Consider the following 18689-nt stretch of genomic DNA (forward strand, 5'->3'; position numbering starts at 1 on the left):
ATGATTTGTCCACAGAAATTATCTGGGTCGAATTTTCTCTGGATCGATGTCTCTTTGTCTCTATTTTGTCGATAAAAAAATTAAAATTTGTAGAGGCTATTGCCAAAGGGTTCAAAACATACTTTTCTCTCATTGAACTTGTGATTCTTCTACAATTCTACATCATTGTATGTCTCTCTTCTGCTATACAAAAATGTCCCATACCCCTTGTATTATTTAAAGGTGAGCATGGTTCGGATTGGGGTAAAATTAGAACCAATCTGTTTTCTACGATTTTTGAAAAATTGAAACCAATCCAATCCATTTAAACCGTGGAACCAATCCGAACCAATCAATTTAAACATGTATTGGATCGGTTTAGGACCACTGATTCACATAATTAAATAACAAAAAAATATATAGAACATTTTAATTTCATTAAAATATGAACATAACATCATATTAGTTCTATAATAGCAACATGTCTTTTCATAATAGCGACGTACTGTTTTAGAATTTAAACAATCATAAGAAAACTGGTTCTACCATAAGTATTTAGACCATTACAAATTAAAACTAAAAACTAACAAACAAAAGCAACAAAAGAAGATACTATGCGGGTTTAGGTTTTATATGGAATAAGAGAAGATATTTATGCGGGAGAGTGTATAATATAGATGTAGGTTATTTGTATACGGTCCGAATCAGTTCCGAATGAAATTGATCCGTGGAATACGATTTTTTAATTTTTTAATCCGAAACCGAACCATGGATTCAAAAAACCAATCCAAACCTACCGGATTAGGCTGAAACGGATCGAATTATAGATTTTATGCATTTCTTACCTCAGCCCTAGTATTATTTGACCTTCCTAAAGCTATCATGGTGGTGGTGATGACAGTGACAATGATGATGGTTGCAACAATATTAGTGATGATTGTAGCGATTTTAAGGTTATAATTGTGTATGGTGATATTTGTGTATAAAAATTTATAAATTCAATTAGTATTAAATAATTATGTAATTTTATGTGAGAAATTCATCATAATTTAAATGACTTTTATCGTACAAACTCAATTATAATTGGATTCAAATGGATTGGAGAAAGGGTGCCGCCTATTATACGAACACCACCAAATTATGAAAATGACTTTTAAATAATGTATACATTGCAAAAAAAATATAAAAACCATAACAACCATGTTTAGTCACCAAATAATCATCAACGATTTTTTTGACGACTAAATTTTTTGTAGGTAAAAACTTCAAATATTTTGGGCTACTAAATATTTAATCACCAAATAAAATTTATTTTTCATTTTATTTTTTTTGGGCTACAACTATTTAATCACCAAAAATCTTTTATTTCTTTTGGCTACCAAATATTTAGTTGTGAAAAACCCTTGATTTCCTTGGCTATCAATTGGTTAGTTGCCAACATCTTCACTTGTTTTTGGCTACTACATGTTTAGTCGCCAAAAACATTATTTAGTGTCTTTTTTATTAATTTTGTTACAACCTGTATTTATTCTATGCAACCTGTACCCTGTATATAAACAAAATAATAACAATCCAAGAAAATTCAACTTTTAACGTCAAATTTGAAATATAATAGAAATTCCATACAAACCAAGCATAATCCAACTTAAAGTAATAATTCTATACAAAACCGAGGATTATACAAAAATCATGTCTTCTGTACACAAGAAAGAAATATCCACAATACCATGTCAAATGGTAATCTATACGACGCCAAAAGTAATATGTAATATGCCAAAAGTAATTTGTACCACACCAATAGTTATATGTACAAACAATAGTAATCCACAAAAAAACAAAGGACAACATAATAACGGATTATATAAAAACAACGTCCTCCGCACACAAATAAGGAATATCCACATTTTCACGCCAAAAGCCATCTGTAAAAATAAATTAACCATTAGTATTGATTGAATAACATTATCATTTCAAATTATAAAAGAAAATTACATAAAACTCAAATGTATATAATCTTTTCAAAATTGTATAATTATAGTCGTAATCATATGCTGCATGTCCGAACAAGTTTCTTCTAAGTTTCCCTCTCCCGAAATGCGATTTTTCAATTAAGTTGAAGGCATTTTCAGGTCTAATTCCCAACCTATGTGTCTTACTCACAGTCCATATGTCCCCATATGTTCTATTAGGCATGAGGAAGCTACTCGCGCAATCCCTAGAGTGGTTCGAGATTGTTTTGCATTTTCAGGCCCCCAATGCACTTTTTTGACTAAGTTGAAGGCATTTTTTACTCTAACTCTCAACATACGTATCCTAATTACATCCCATATGTCCCAATAGGTCGTACTTGTCACGAGCAAGTTGCCAGTGACATCCCTAGAGTGGTTTAGGCACTGTTTCGTATTTTTGCCCCCTCAACGCCCCTTTTTCAACTAAGTTTAAGGCATTTTCAACTCTAACTCCCAACCTACGTGTCCTAATTACATGTCGTCTATCCCACAGGTTGTATTTATCACAAGCAAGCTTCCTGTGACATCCCCAGAATGGTTCGCAGGCTGTTTCACATTTTTGCCCACCTGACGCCATTTTCAACAAAGTTTTAGGCGTTTTTTACTCTAACTTCCAACCTACGTGTCCTAATTACATGTCTTTTGTCCCCACATGTCGTATTTGTCACCGAGCAATCTTCTCGCGACATCCCCAAAAGTGGTTTACGGGCTGTTTCACATTTTCACCCCTGCACGTCCTTTTTTGACAAAGTTTAAGGTGTATTTTACTCTAACTTTCAACCTACAAGTCCTAATTACATGCCGTCTGTCTTTATAGGCGTATTTTATTGTATAAGCCAACCTTAACGAAGTAAAAATATGAAATTGAATATTCTAGACCCTCCCAAAATAAGAAATTTTGTTCTACATTACATTGTTTACTAATTAGCTAATTGCTAGCTAATTTGAAATTCCCAATAAAGTAAGGCAACACTTTGCCTTGAATTGCCTATAGAAAAACTGAAAATTATTTTGTTGACACACCTCATGATTGATTTAAACACTAGAACGTTATTCTAAACAAATATTTCAAATTCAAGTACTTCCTCCATATTCATATCAGGTACTGAACAATTATCCTAAAGTAGGACTTCAAAATAAAGCTAAAAAATAAAAAATAAAAATCATGCAGTTTCACGACAGTCCTTTATAGCATTCAATAAATATTTTAATAGAATGTGCAAAGTTTAGAAATAGAATCGCATTCAAAAAATTGAGCCCAATTCATTTTCTCCCCCTTTTTATGTTCTTTAATGAACACTATGATGGTCTGGCACTATATGAAGCATGGGGCTTTTTCTGTTTGTTCGGCCAATTACTTACGTCGAGATATTGTTAATGCAGCCCAATCAATGGAGTCTTCTATGGGTCGATCATGTTGGGACAAGCTATGGCAGGAAGTTTGGCAGCTTAAACTACCAAACAAAATTAAGGTGTTTACATGGAAGGCGTGCAATGATATTCTCCCGGTAAAGACATTGTTGCGAAGGCGTCAAATTCCTATTGATGACATGTGTTCAAGTTGTGGGATTGATCGGGAATCATTGATGCATTGTCTTTGTTATTGTGATGTTGCGGGGCAGGTGTGGAATTTAAGTATATTGAGGAATCTGGTACAATGGGCCCATAATCAGGACTTTAAAGAGTGGTTTTGGCAGGTAATGTTCCATGGAGATGAGTCTAATCTCGGTTTGTTTATTGCTCTATGTTGGGGTATTTGGCAGCGGCGCAACCAAGTAATCTTTTGTGAAACCCATGTTTCGGTTGAGGCAACGGTGGCTATGGTTTGCAATTTGGTAAGTGATTTTGGTCAAGTGCAACAAAGAATTCAGGGTCCAATGCTGCGGGATAGAGTGGTTCGTTGGTGCGCTCCGGCGGAAGGTTCGTTCAAGATTAATTTTGATGGGGCATGGTTCAAAGAATTGCAAACAGTTGGGGTTGGTGTCGTTATTCGAAATTCGATGGGTGAAGTTATGGCTGCAATGTCAGAGCAATTACCATTCTTATAGCGATCCCGGTTTCTCTTCCTTTGATTGTTGTATATCTTGTTGTTATCCTTTAATTCCATGTGTTTGAGTTTTAGGATGTATTGGGCGTGTTTTGAACTGGTTGGTTGAGCTTTAGTCCCATTCCTTGTTGCCTAGATTTTTGATGGTACGCTCGAGCGGGTCCCTTTGCGCTCGAGCGGAGTTTAATTTTTGGTTGTCCGCTCGAGCGGGCCTTATTGCGCTCAAGCGGGGTTTTCACACTCTCAGCATTTCGTGCCTCTGCAAAACTTCTGCAGGTGTGTTTTTCACGCTCGAGCGGTTTTCCTTACGCTCGAGCGGGTAGTTCTTTGTCTGTAAAAGTTCTAGAAGGGGGGAATCTACGCGCGAGCGGGTGTGTTCTGTAGTTGTGTCTCGGCGCTCGAGTGAGAATCTTTACGCTCGAGCGGGTCCAATTTTTGTGTCTGACGCTCGAGCATCCTGTTCTCCGCTCGAGCGGGTCATACGTATATCAGATAGCAGCTGGGCCTTTTTAGATCACTTTTCAACTTCCACTCTCTCTCTTACTTTTCTGAAAAGCCATTTTTGAGAGCTTCTCTCACTACCTTCTTCCTTCTCTCTTAGGATTGATCTAGTATGAGTGATTTTCTACCCTTGTGCCTTTGTAAAAAGTGTGTTGATCGTTGAGGGCTACATTTTGATCCGAGAATCTTGGGATTTGGAGCATTTTCGAGTTCTTCATCATTTCTTTTGGGTTTCATCTCTTGAGGTAGGGATTCCTACTCATCTTTATGATCTTTAACCTAAATGTAGAGCTTTTGTATAAATGGTTTGGTTTGGGAAGTTAGGGTTTGTAATGCATTATATTTCAAGAGGGGTTTTGTCTTTTTAACTCATATATGTATATTTGGGGTCATAAAAAGAGATCATTGATGTTGTTGGTAATATTTGGACCTTTGGGTCAATATTGAGTTTAAAGGGAAAAATGCCATATTTGGATATATTTGGGTCATTAGTGTAATTAATGACATTTGTTATGAAATTGAGTTGGGGATAATAAAATTTGATCATTAAGAGATAGAATGGTGGAGTTGGATTTATAAATCGCTCACTTTTGAAAATGTCAATTATATATATCTGCTGAGGTATTTATTATCTGTTTAGAAATAACTGCTTTAGGCTATCGGTAGAGGATAGTCTTGATTGTTGTAGACATTGCATGATGATTAGGTAAATTGAAACTAATCAAGTTGTGTATTTGAATACATGGGTGCCGAATCCCGTAGATGAAATTTTCGTAAAATGGCCATTTGAAAATAATTATACATGGGTGCCGAATCCCGCAGACGTAATATCCGTAAAATGGCAATCCGAATATATCTATACATGGGTGCCGAGTCCCACGGATGAAATATCCGTAAAATGGCCATAAGAGAATGAAAATACATGGGTGCCGAATCCCGCGGACACAATTTCCGTAAAATGGCAAGTTGTAGTATTATTGGCATGAGATGTAGCCTCATTTCAGTTATTTGGCCAGGTTCTGAGCCATGTTTATAAGTTGAGTTTTGTTAAGCTGAACATTTATCAAGTGCTAATGTTTTAGTTATTGCTCATATTATGTTTAACATATCTCTACTGGGCACTGACTCACCCTATATGGGACATCATTTTCAGGTACAGGTAGCATGCCACCTCCAAGGACGTAGCTTGAGAGGCTTAGTGGCTGGAACATCTTTTGTGATTACATTTTTGTATTACATGTATATCAAGCCAAGGGCTTCTTTTGTGTAGAGTTAGTACTCTTCTTTTGTAACCAAGTGTTGACTTGAAAAGTTGTAAGCCTATAGGGCATTTACTTTTGTTGTCAACATGTAATACATTTTGTAAGAATATTCTGATGGTTATAATATGAGAACTCTTTTACTTATCGTGAATGTATGCTGTGATGGGTTTATTTTTGAGGGCGTTACAACTTGGTATCAGAGCGTACCGGGTTCGAATACTTTGGGTACGCGAGAAGTGGTTAGTACCACAATGGGTTCGTCTCGCCTGATAGAGACTTAGATGTAGTGTTATATGCTTATGTGATAACATGATTATGTGACTATATGGGTATGGGATTTAGTTTCTAGGATGTTGGTTGAATCCTTGGGTTTCTGTGAGTCTTGTTGGAAAAGCACTTGATCAATGTTGTTTCTAACCGGAACTCTAGTAACGCCTCGGGACTATCATTATCCGGAAATGAAATTCGTAAGTGCTTATGTGATTATGTGCTTACGTGGAGTAAATTACAGTTGTCCGTGCATTAGGACGCAAGTGTTTTAGCTTCGGCACATTTATGAATGTGCTAATGTTTTTCGTTACCTTTATTAGGATGTCAGGACGAGGACGTGGTGGTAGGTGAGGCAGGCCTAGGAGGCAGGAAATGCCTATACTGGACGATATTCCGACGCAGCAGGAAGGGGTTGGTCAGGCCAATGTGGTCGAGCCAGCAGGTCAGCAGGCTATGGGCGCCTTAGCCCGTGGGATAGCCGATGCTTTGAGGGAATCTATAGGCATTCTCAGAGGTGAGGTTCCAATTCAGGCCCAGGTTCAGGCCCCGGTTGTTGATGTAGGGCCTTCCTTTCAAAAGAGGGAGTTCTTCCGGTCTAATTCGGATGAGTTTGTTGGGGATCCAAAGGAGCCACTCAAGGCTGATGAGTGGTTAGAACAGATGACCAAGACATTTGAGATGGTTGGCACCGAGGACGGGTTATTAAAGGTGACCTTGGCATCTTTCCAGCTGAAGGGAGATACGGGTCAATGGTGGAAGTTCACAAGGGGCCGTATTGGTGGCACCTGGGAGGCTTTTGTTGATGCTTTCCAGGAGAAGTACTTTGCCCCAACTATCAGGGAAAAACTGAGAGACCAGTTCTCTAAGCTCAAGCAGCTAAGTTTGTCAGTGGCCGAGTTTGAGGCCACCTTTACCAGTTTGTCCAGGTTCGCACTTGAGCTCATGGCATCGGAGGAACACCGTTTTATTGAGTTCGAAAGGAAGTTGAGGCATGGCCTCAAGATGAGGGTTGGAGGATCTATGATCTGAGAGTATGGGCGTCTTGTGGATGCCGTGACCCATATGGAGTCTATGATGGAGGAGGAGGATGAGAGGATGAGGGGCTCCAAGAGGAGTCAGGAAGGCCAGGGGGATGGTAGGAGGCAGAGGGGCTCTAACCCTCAGCAGTCCCAGAGTGCTTTAGCGAGATCCACCTTTCCAGTGCCGAGTTCAGGTTCTGGGAGAGGTAGCTAGGGGGACTTTACTTGTTTCAAATGTGGTCAGCTGGGCCACAAGTCTCCAGCTTGCCCGTAGAGGGGAGGAGGTCAGGGAGCAGCTTCATCTTCAACTCGACCTCAGGGCCAGAGTCAGGGCAGAGGCCGGCCATCCTCTTGTTATCAGTGTGGTCAGACAGGACACCTGAAGAGGTTCTGTCCGCAGTTGGGTGGTACACCCGGTGCGTCTGGTTTGAGACAGACGCAGAGTTCGCAGCCAGCACAGTCTGTTCAGGCCTCGAGGGCTAATCAGGGGGCTTCATCGTCTCAGTCTGTGCATCAGTCCTTTGCTCCAAGAGGTGAGCAGGTTGATCAGGGGCCTACAGGGCGCGTGTATGCTGTTACCGCGCAGGATCTTGTACCGGCTCCATCTGTTGTGAGAGGTACCTTTTTGTTTTGCAACTCGGTTGCCAATGTATTGATTGATACGGGTGCATCTCATTCATTTACATTTGCTGCATTCATATCTGTTTTGGGATTGGAGTTGGCACAGTTAGCATCTCCTATTTGTGTTATATCGCCTATTAGGGGCGAATTGATTTTGAAACACGGATGTAGAGGTTGTGACATAGAGGTCGCCGACCGCCGACTTCCATTTCCTTTTGTAGTTATGCCCATGTCGGGTTTTGATGTTATTTTGGGTATGGACTAGTTATCGTCATACTGGGCAATTATTGATTGTTACCACCAGAGGGTCACAGTTTGTACCATGAGCGGGAAGTGTTTCCATTTCTTGAGGGATCGGGTTGGTACTGTGTTGCCATCGGTGTATGATCCGCGAGGGCGGAGTGAGCTTAGTGGTCTTCTCGCTAGTCTTATGAGTAGTGAGTGTGATGAGACCGGGATTGAGTTACCGAGAGTGGTTTGCGAGTATTCGGATGTTTTTCCCGAAGATCTTGTTAGTTTGCCACCACATCGAGAGATAGAGTTCTCTATTGATTTAATGCCGGGCACAGCGCCGAGAGGTGACCTTGAAGTAGAATCCCTCCGAGAGAAGATCTCCAGTGGGAAGGCTGAGAAGGGTTTGACTGTGTATCTCGACCTGAGTGTGAGATACCGAGACCGTCTGTTTGTGCCGGAGTCTTGCCGAGAGGACGTACTCTGAGAGTTTCACCATTTGCGCCTTGCGGTACATCTGGGAGGCACTAAGATGTATCGTGATCTAGGTCGTCAGTTTTGGTGGCGGGGTATGAAGAAGGATGTGGCAGTTTTCGTGTCTAAGTGCCTTACTTGTCAGCAAGTGAAGGCCGAGCATCAGAGGCCAGCAGGTTTGTTGCAACCCTTGCCTATTGCCGAGTGAAAGTGGGAGCATGTTACTACGGACTTTGTTGTAGGTCTTCCGAGGACTCAGCGGGGTAGTGATGCTATTTGGGTGGTTGTAGACCAGTTGACTAAGTCAGCACACTTTATTCCTATGCGCGTGAGAGATTCGGTAGATCATCTTGCCGACTTGTATATTCGGGACATAGTGAGGTTACACGGAGTCCTAGTGTCGATCGTCTCTGATAGGGATCCTCGTTTTACTGCTAGGTTATGGCAGAGTTTGCAGAGTGCCTTGGGCACTAAACTGACCTTTAGTACAGCTTACCATCCTCAGACTGATGGACAGTCCGAGCGTACTATTCAGATCCTTGAGGATATGCTTCGCGGTTGTGTCCTTGACTTTAGTGGGCTGTGGGAGAGGCACTTGCCCTGGGTGGAATTTTCCTACAACAATAGCTTTCAGTCTAGTATCGGTATGGCGCCGTTTGAGGCCTTGTATAGCCAACCGTGTAGGTCTCTGATTTGTTGGGCCGAGGTGGGTGATGCACCTTTGTTGGGCCCGGAGTTCCTGAGGGAAACGATGGAGAAAGTTGGGCTTATCCGTAAGAGGCTTGTTACAGCCCAGAGTCGCCAAAAGAGTTATGCCGACCGTAGGAGGAGGCCTTTGGCATTTGAGACGGGTGATCATGTTTTCTTGAAAATATCACCTAGGCGGGGTTTGATGAGGTTTGGGAAAAGTGGGAAGTTGTCCCCTCGATTTATCAGTCCCTTTGAAATCCTTGAGAGGATTGGGGAGGTTGCTTACCGTTTAGCTTTGCCGCCGCAGTTGTCCGGAGTGCATAACGTATTTCATGTTAGTATGCTTCGGAAGTACGAGCCGGATCCATCGCACGTGTTGGATTGGACCGACTTAGAGGTAGATGAGGATGCCTCGTATGAGGAGAGACCGGTACGGGTCTTGGATAAGCAGGATCAAGTTTTGCGAGGCAAGACCATTCCCTTGGTAAAGGTTTTGTGGAAACATCACGGAGTGGAGGAAGCCACTTGGGAACGTGAGGCGGATGTCCGCGAGAAATATTCGGACTTGTTTGTAAATGTTTAACCATGTATTGAGATTTTGTAATATTAATGAACTTTAAGAGCATTAAATATGTATTAAGTTGTAAAACATTGTGAATGTTTTGGTTTATGGGAATATTGTGGAACTTGCCTTATAATGGAAGTTTATTTTAACATTGCATATGTTAACTCTGTTGTAGAAATGCAAATATAATTTTGGCATTGGATTTGTTTTGTGATGCATGTTGATAATGCATGTTGGAGATTATGTTAGAAGTTTGCCTCTTGAATAGAGATGAAATGACCGGTAATGGGTCAAGTTGTTGAATTTTACATTGTAATAATGTTGGTAATTGAGAAAACATGCTTTTGAAAAACTTGTACTTAATTTCGGGGACGAAATTCTTTAAGGGGGGGAGGTTATAGCGATCCCGGTTTCTCTTCCTTTGATTGTTGAGGTTCCGTGGAGTTGGTGGTTGTATATCTTGTTGTTATCCTTTAATTCCATGTGTTTGAGTTTTAGGATGTATTGGGCGTGTTTCGAACAGGTTGGTTGAGCTTTAGTCCCATTCCTTGTTGCCCAGATTTTTGATGGTACGCTCAAGCGGGTCCCTTTACGCTCGAGCGAAGTTTGATTTTTGGTTGTCCGCTCGAGCGGGCCTTATTGCGCTCGAGCGGGGTTTTCACGCTCTCAACATTTCGTGCCTCTGTAAAACTTCTGCAGGTGTGTTTTTCACGCTCGAGCGGATTTCCTTACGCTCGAGCGGGTAGCGCTCGAGCAGGTGTCTTGGCGCTCGAGCGGGTAGTTCTTTGTCTGTAAAAGTTCTAGAAGGGGGGAATCTATGCTCGAGCGACCTTCCCTTTGCGCTCGAGCGGGTGTGTTCTGCAGTTGTGTCTTGGTGCTCGAGCGGAAGTCGTTACGCTCGAGCGGGTCCAGTTTTTGTGTCTGACGCTCGAGCGTCCTGTTCTCCGCTCGAGCGGGTCATACGTATATCAGATAGCAGCTGGATCTTTTTAGATCACTTTTCAACTTCCACTCTCTCTCTTACTTTTCCGAAAAGCCATTTTTTAGAGCTTCTCTCACTACCTTCTTCATTTTCTCTTAGGATTGATCTAGTAGGAGTGATTTTCTACCCTTGTGCCTTTGTAAAAAGTGTGTTGATCGTTGAGGGCTACATTTTGATCCAAGAATCTTGGGATTTGGAGCATTTCCGAGTTCTTCATCATTTCTTATGGGTTTCATCTCTTGAGGTAGGGATTCCTACTCATCTTTATGATCTTTAACCTAAATGTAGAGCTTTTGTATAAATGGTTTGGTTTGGTTTAGGAAGTTAAGGTTTGTAATGCATTATATTTCAAGAGGGGTTTTGTCTTTTTAACTCATATGTGTAAATTTGGGGTCATAAAAAGAGATCATTGATGTTGTTGGTAATATTTGGACCTTTGGGTCAATATTGAGTTTAAAGGGAAAAATGCCATATTTGGATTAATGACATTTGTTATGAAATTGAGTTGGGGATAATAAAATTTGATCATTAAGAGATAGAATGGTGGAGTTGGATTTATAAATCGCTCACTTTTGAAAATGTCAATTATATATATATATATATATATATATCTGTTGAGGCATTTATTATCTGTTTAGAAATAACTGCTTTAGGCTATCGGTGGAGGATAATCTTGATTGTTGTAGACATTGCATGATGATTAGGTAAATTGAAACTAATCAAGTTGTGTATTTGAATACATGGGTGCCGAATCCCGCGGATGAAATTTTCGTAAAATGGCCGTTTGAAAATAATTATACATGGGTGCCGAATCCCGCGGACGCAATATCCGTAAAATGGCAATTCGAATATATCTATACATGGGTGCCGAGTCCCGCGGATGAAATATCCGTAAAATGGCCATAAGAGAATGAAAATACATGGGTGCCGAATCCCGCGGACGCAATTTCCGTAAAAGGGCAAGTTGTAGTATTGTTGGCATGAGATGTAGCCTCATTTCAGTTATTTAGCCAGGTTCTGAGCCATGTTTATAAGTTGAGTTTTGTTAAGCTGAAAATTTATCAAGTGCTAATGTTTTAGTTATTGCTCATATTATGTTTAGCATATCTCTACTAGGCGCTGGCTCACCCTATATGGGACATCATTTTCAGATACAGGTAGCATGCCACCTCTAATGACGTAGCTTGAGAGGCTTAGTGGCTGGAACATCTTTTGTGATTACATTTTTGTATTACATGTATATCAAGCCAAGGGCTTCTTTTGTGTAGAGTTAGTACTCTTCTTTTGTAACCAAGTGTTGACTTGGAAAGTTGTAAGCCTATAGGGCATTTACTTTTGTTGTCAACATGTAATACATTTTGTAAGAATACTCTGATGATTAAAATATGAGAACTCTTTTACTTATCGTAAATGTATGCTATGATGGGTTTATTTTTGAGGGCGTTACAATTCTGGGTAGATGCCGACTGTGCTGAAGCATTTGCTGCTGCCAAGGCAATAGAGTTAGCAAAATATTTGGGCTTTTCTGATATTATTCTAGAGGGGGATTGTAGCGACCCTAAGTTTCTTAAGTCATTTATTTATTATTATGATTATTATTATCTTATTTTATTTTTGACTTTATTAATTGTGTGGTCACATGAGAATTTAATGTGATATTTAATGAATTTAATGTGATAATTAATTAATTTAATGTGTTATTTAATTATATATATTTAACTTAAATATTTATATTAAGTTATATAAAAAAAGAAGAGAGGTGTTATATATATATATATATATATCTAATCTTATATTTATATATAGTGCAATTATGTTGTTTAATATAATATAATAATATATAATAATCAAATTAGATTAGAATATGGATTAGGTTTAGAAGATAGAAGAAAGAAAACAAAATCAAAAGAAAGAGTGCTCTGCTACGGCAGAGAGAGCCGAGAGAGAGAGAGAGAGAAATCAAGATGGAAAGTGTTGTGCTGTGTGCCGTGAAAAGAGAAGGAAGAAAAGATTAGGATTTTATTTTGGTGGTTCTATTAGTTCTTTAAATAATTCTTTGATCTTTAAAACAATATTGTGAGTACAAAATTTACTTTCTTTTATTTATGTTTAATTTGTTGTTTTTATTTATTTATTTTTATTTATCTGATTTTATTTTGATTTTGTATTCACATAAAGATGATAGATTTATTTTAATTATTTTGACTAGTGGTGTATGTAAAGTTTAGGGTTCTTAGATAATTGATTGATTTTAATTACTTTGATTAGTTGTGCAGGTAAAGTTTAGGGTTTTTAGATGATTGATTAATTTTAATTATTTTGTTTAATTGTGTATGTAAGGTTTAGGGTTTATAGAGGATTGATTGATTTTAATTATTTTGATTAGTTGTATATGCAAGGTTTATGGTTTTTATATGGATTGATTTTATGATTGTAATCACACTCATGATTATATAAAATTAAAATAAACTTAGAATCCATAGATATTGGTTAGAGGATGGATTGATTTGTTGTTTTTATTTATTTATTTTTATTTGATTGTGGATTGATTTTGTATTTGCATGTAGATGATGGATTGATTTTAATTATTTTGATTAGTTGTGTATGCCATGTTTAGGATTTTTATATGGATTTATTTTATGGTTTTACACTCATGGTCATATGAAATTAAAATTAATTAAGAACCTATAGATAAATTCCTTATACGCCACCATGACTCCATGTATTGTTGTTTTATTTGAGTGATGGTGAGAAAGAGTGTATAAAAAAAAGTGAGGATTATGAGATTTATTTGAATGCCTTAGGCTTGACATTGTTATGTTTATTCTCATGTGTGAGATGTTGTGTATATATATATTGTTGCCTCGTTCTCATGAGTAGACGAGTGCTTTGATTTGCGCGCGTACGTATATGCTAACCATCCGGAGAGTGTGAGTCAAACTCGGGACGATATCCCCATGCAAGTTTGGCTTCGGAGCGGTGTTAGGTATACGAGAGGCACATGGGATATATGTGTAGGCCGGAAGGGGAGGGCCGAAGTGGTGGAGTTAAGGTACAAAAATTTAATTATGAGTTTATTGATTTGTACATCTTGAAAAATAGTAATCGACCTCAATAAATTATGAAATTTGAGGAGAGGCATGTATACGTGATTTTGGACAACTTTTTTGTTGTAGCTTTTTATTAAAAAGATCGATTAGAACTTATAATCGGATGACCTTGGTTATTGTTGGTTTGATTCATTTTGGTAATGCAGATTTTATAGGCTGTTTTAACCCACGAAACGAGTTCATTTTTATTGGTTTCACGTAAACTAAAGTAAAACATTATTCTACACACTTTTCATGTTTTGAATTTTTTCGAAAAAATTCATCTTATGGCAGTTTTTTGTTCGTTTTCAGCTTCAGATTTTTCGATTGAATTCCGTCTAGATTTTTAGATCAAGGTTTTCTCTTAACCTGTTCAGTTTCTGTTAAATTCGTTCGCGTTGTCTTTTAGAAAATTTGATTCTGTACAACTTTCGTTCTTTGAGTTTTGGTCAATTCAAATTATTTAAGCAGGGAACGGTGCATTTTTATACATATTCAGCAAGTTACTTATGATTAATTTATACTAACATTATTTTTTTTGCAGGATGGTGGGTCTTACTAACTTTTTATGCAGGGCTGACCCACTATATTTTTATTTCTATTTTGTCTATTTTATAATCAATTTATATTTCGTTGTGTACGGATAAGAAACTAAATGCCACCGTATCTCGAGAAACTACCCATTCGTCTCGGTACGGTTGGAACTACTCGTCTTGTCTCGTAATAAGAATTTGATGTATTTTTGTTTGTGTCTGGTGGACACGTGAGTGTTGAATCTTGTACTCATACCAGTATACCTGTATACTAACCCGTTTTGTCTCTTGGCACCTCGGGTGCGTTCTGTTTGAGCGCAGTCGAGCTTCCTTCGCAGGATTAGTAGAGGCTTTGGTGGTGACAAGAAATAACTGTGATCGTAGGACATGTCGTTTGGATTTCTTTTGTTTTCTTGAGCTTAGGGTTGATATTAGTTTATGTATTTATTATTTTTTTTAATGACTTTAGTATTGGAATAATTTGGCATAGTTTGTAACCGTACTTTATTTAAGTTGTTTTAACTATTTATTGTTACGTTGATGTTGAGGTATTGGTCAGTTATGAATTTATGGTGGATGGTTTGGTTTGCGTTTAATTTTTTTGGTTCACCCCTAGGATTTAGATGATGGAATATTGATTGGGGTTAATCCTAATATAATATTTAACAACAATGCTAGGTATCATGAAAAGTCTTTCATGAAAATAGTCATGAAAGATTTGTGACTTTTGGATTACACTTACAATAAAGCACCACATACTAATCAAGGTAATCTAAGGATCATAAATTTTTCATGATCATTTTCATGAAAATTTTTTCATGATCACTAACATTTCTCAATATTTAATTGCCTGAATTTTGGGGCATGACAGGGATTCTTTAAATATTGTCAAAGCTTTGCGGGAGGATGTCGAGCTCTTACCAGGATATGGTCATCTTGTGTCACAAGTGGTGGGTGCTAGTCGACTGTTTCGGAGCTTTCAAGTTTGCTATGTGGGGAGAATGGGCAATATGTTGGCGCATGGCCTAGCTTGGATGTCTAGAGATTTGGACCACCAGCTTGTGTGGATGGAGGAGGTCCTGTAGGCCTTGATTGAAGTTGTTGCTGCTAATGCTGTTTGTAAGTGTCTTTTGTTTCTGTTTGGTTTTCCATCTAAAATAAAAATTAAAAAAAAAAGTGACAAAATATTAGAGTTCTCATATTGTCAACATTTTAAATCATGCATTAGGATTGGAGATGCTCTATCTAACAGGGAATAAAGTTCTTTAACCAATCAATTTGTAACCACAAACAAAACCTAGCATTTATATTCAATTTAAACTAGAATTTATATACAGAACATAGCAAAACATTTTTCTTTTCAATCAAAACAGTTGCTCAAGTTTGGTATACATTGTGCATGCTACGGTACTCTTCAGTTAATTTTATATCCAAGCCAGACTATTCTATCGGCTTCATGTTATTCGATGTGTGTGATGCTTCATGTTAGGATGTTAATGCAGAACCTGTCATAAACTGCCAGCGTATCTGATCAGAGATCTGCGGTTGGGATGACTCATATGGTTGGCAACATGACTATCTACGGTTATGTAGATTGCACACGAGATGTGAATGGTCAGGATGGCACCACGTGCTTGTTAGGCGCTACTGATTCAATACCGTGTTCTTGTTTAGGCAAATGGGCTGGTTGGATTGCTACTCCTATTTGTAACATATAGTTTAACATGGACCCAGTTCATGATGATTGGATCAATCCACCAGAAATTGACACGAATGTGGCGACCGCCACAGCATTGGTGACTGAGCCATCAGCTCCGGTGGATGATGGTGGTTTAGAATCTTCTGCTGGTGACGGAGGAGATGGTAATAAAGAGAGAGAAGTATCATATTGGTTGTTGCGGTGGTTGTGGCATTATTCTGGTAGTTGGGGTCATCTTGCGGGTTAGATAGAGGAGGAAAAGAGCAAACAAAATGGGGAAGATGAAGATGATGATGATGATGATGATGATGGAGGAGGAGGGCAAAGGGTCCAGATCCTTCTCGCATCATTTAGATATGTTGGTAGCTGCAACTGATAATTTCTCCTCTGCAAATCGTCTTCTGTCCATTTCAGAATGCCAACCAGGATTAAACTTGTATGATCTGATTGATAGATTATAACATTTGATAGGCTAAAACTTATTATAATTCAATTACCTGCATCATTGCTATGAGCATCACAAGGAGCGCATACAAGCCAATTCCACCAGTATACACCAGTATATTTTTAGGACTCTAAAATTAGGCAACTCTAAAGGAAAAGTTTGTAGGAAAACTAATCAGAACAAGTAAATGAATCACCTCACTTAACTCTCTTTGTTGCAGAAAAATTTTCAAGATGAAATACAATGGCTGTAATGGGGGGCACTTAGATATGGCATCCTGAAAGAGAATCACATGTATATTACAAATTGCAAGAACCATATAGAAACAACTCACGCATATCCAACATAAGTGAGAACTTTACTGTATATGTGTAACGCCCTGACTTCTGGGTCGTTAATAAATCAAATTAACCACAAATTTATAATTGCAAATAACTCATAGTGGCCAAATATACAAATCGTCTCCATAAATAATTAACTCAAATGTCTCCAAAACATAAATTATACAAATCTTCAAAAATAATATATAGTTGTGGACTAAAAAATCTCCAACTCAAATAATCTTTTTAGATGCTTCAACTCCAATCGCCACTAAATTTGCTCCATGCCTGAAAAATAAATTAATTCGGGAAGTATACAATACAACAGGAATAACAAGGCTCGGACAGAAAATAAATCAACAGGGATCCAACAATGACACAACCAATTAGATTCGATAATCAAGCAATTTATCAAATTGCACAAACAAGTCAACTCGACATATGATAATTTATCCAGAACCAAATACCTGGTCCTACTCGGTACATGACCAGTGACTGGCCTCACCCCCTTCACCCAAGCACAATTGCTTATCCGGGCTATTGGTACAGAGCATATTGGCAAAGTCCACACGATCCATGTACGAAGCATTTCCACGTCATTTAGCCAGACAAATCAATATTTCCAACACAGAAAGACTACACAGAGTTCATCAAATGACTAGAGTAATCAAATGAATCAACAATGAATAATTCCACAGAATTTATCAAACGATCAAAATAATCAAGAGGAGTACAAATTTATGGGAATTAAAAATAAACTCTTTGCAAAGAGAATTTAGGGAAGCATATTGTATACCACCGAATTACCTCAAATCAATCTCCTCCGTCTCCAACACTCGAATCTCGATCTTTCTCCATGAATCTCCAAAGTGGCATATGGTATGTAAGATTCTACAACTCTCTTCCTTTACGATAATGCTTACACTCACTCTATAAACTCTTAATCTAAACTCAAAATTTCTATAATTTAAGAGAGAACAATATGAGAGAGATAGAGATATGGATGGACCAAGAAGAAGAATGATAGAAATGGTTGAAAGGTGAGCTCAATTTATAGGCAAGGATGCTTGGGACAAAAGAAACGGAAAATAATAAAATAAAGTTTACTTGGTGGGCAAGAAAGGAATTTACTTGGAAGAAAGGAATTTACTTGGAGTTCAATGAATTAGGAGTGATTAGGGAGCTTAACCTTGGGAAGTTCAATGAATTAGGAGTGATTAGGGAGCTTAACCTTGAGATTAGGCAACACCTAGTTAATTCTTAGTTGAATAGTTTTTTTTGGGGTTTCTAGAATACCATGATTATAAATCTTGAAAATAGGCTTCTCACTTCTCTCTAGGGTAGCCGGTCATTGGGAAGGGTGATGGGGCCAATTTTTTTTAATCAATCTAGGTACTAGGAGCACATTCCTCAATGTATATGTTTATATAGATCTCAATTAATTGATGGTACTTATAGTATAAGATACATGTACTAGTTTTGGAGAAATTCTGAATTTAAATAAAGAAGTGAGGGCTTGAAGTTAAATTCATGTATTGGAACCTTACTTATGTAGAATTTGATTAAATTAGGCTAAGGAACCTAATCCAGTTAGGATGTTCCGATTTTGATAATACTAACCGACAAGAATCGAAATAATTCAAGTAACTGAGGGCTTTAAGAAAATAATTTAAACATTAGGGTTTTTAAAGAGAAAACATTTTTCAGGGGCTTCACAATATGTGAGAAACTTATAAACTATATGTGCATAGATATACATATGTCTACATATATCACCTGTTTGAAACATATTTAAGGAGCCTCTTCATTCCAAAACTTATCACAATAAGTGAAATATAAAGAGCTTATATTCAGGAAAAGCACATAAAATGACATAACTAGTTACCTGATTGCTCTTCTTTGTTGCCCATGCCCATATATGAAGAATTCTAGTGTGCTACTGTCACGACCCCA

General features: G+C 38.1%; 2 long non-coding RNA genes across 2 annotated transcripts; both read right to left on the reverse strand.

Moving 5' to 3' along the window:
* Positions 1 to 1566: 1566 nt before the first annotated feature.
* LOC145804227 (uncharacterized) lies at positions 1567 to 15352 on the reverse strand. The gene is made up of 2 exons (XR_014345849.1): positions 15194 to 15352; positions 1567 to 1901 (listed from the first exon to the last, which is right to left on the reverse strand). It is a non-coding gene; the product is annotated as an uncharacterized LOC145804227 (long non-coding RNA).
* A 1458-nt stretch (positions 15353 to 16810) lies between these two features.
* LOC145804228 (uncharacterized) lies at positions 16811 to 18676 on the reverse strand. The gene is made up of 2 exons (XR_014345850.1): positions 18622 to 18676; positions 16811 to 17024 (listed from the first exon to the last, which is right to left on the reverse strand). It is a non-coding gene; the product is annotated as an uncharacterized LOC145804228 (long non-coding RNA).
* Positions 18677 to 18689: the final 13 nt, after the last annotated feature.

Source organism: Camellia sinensis, chromosome 12 (genome assembly GCF_055761805.1).
Source record: "Camellia sinensis isolate YWXY chromosome 12, ASM5576180v1, whole genome shotgun sequence".
Classification (NCBI taxonomy): Eukaryota; Viridiplantae; Streptophyta; class Magnoliopsida; order Ericales; family Theaceae; genus Camellia; species Camellia sinensis.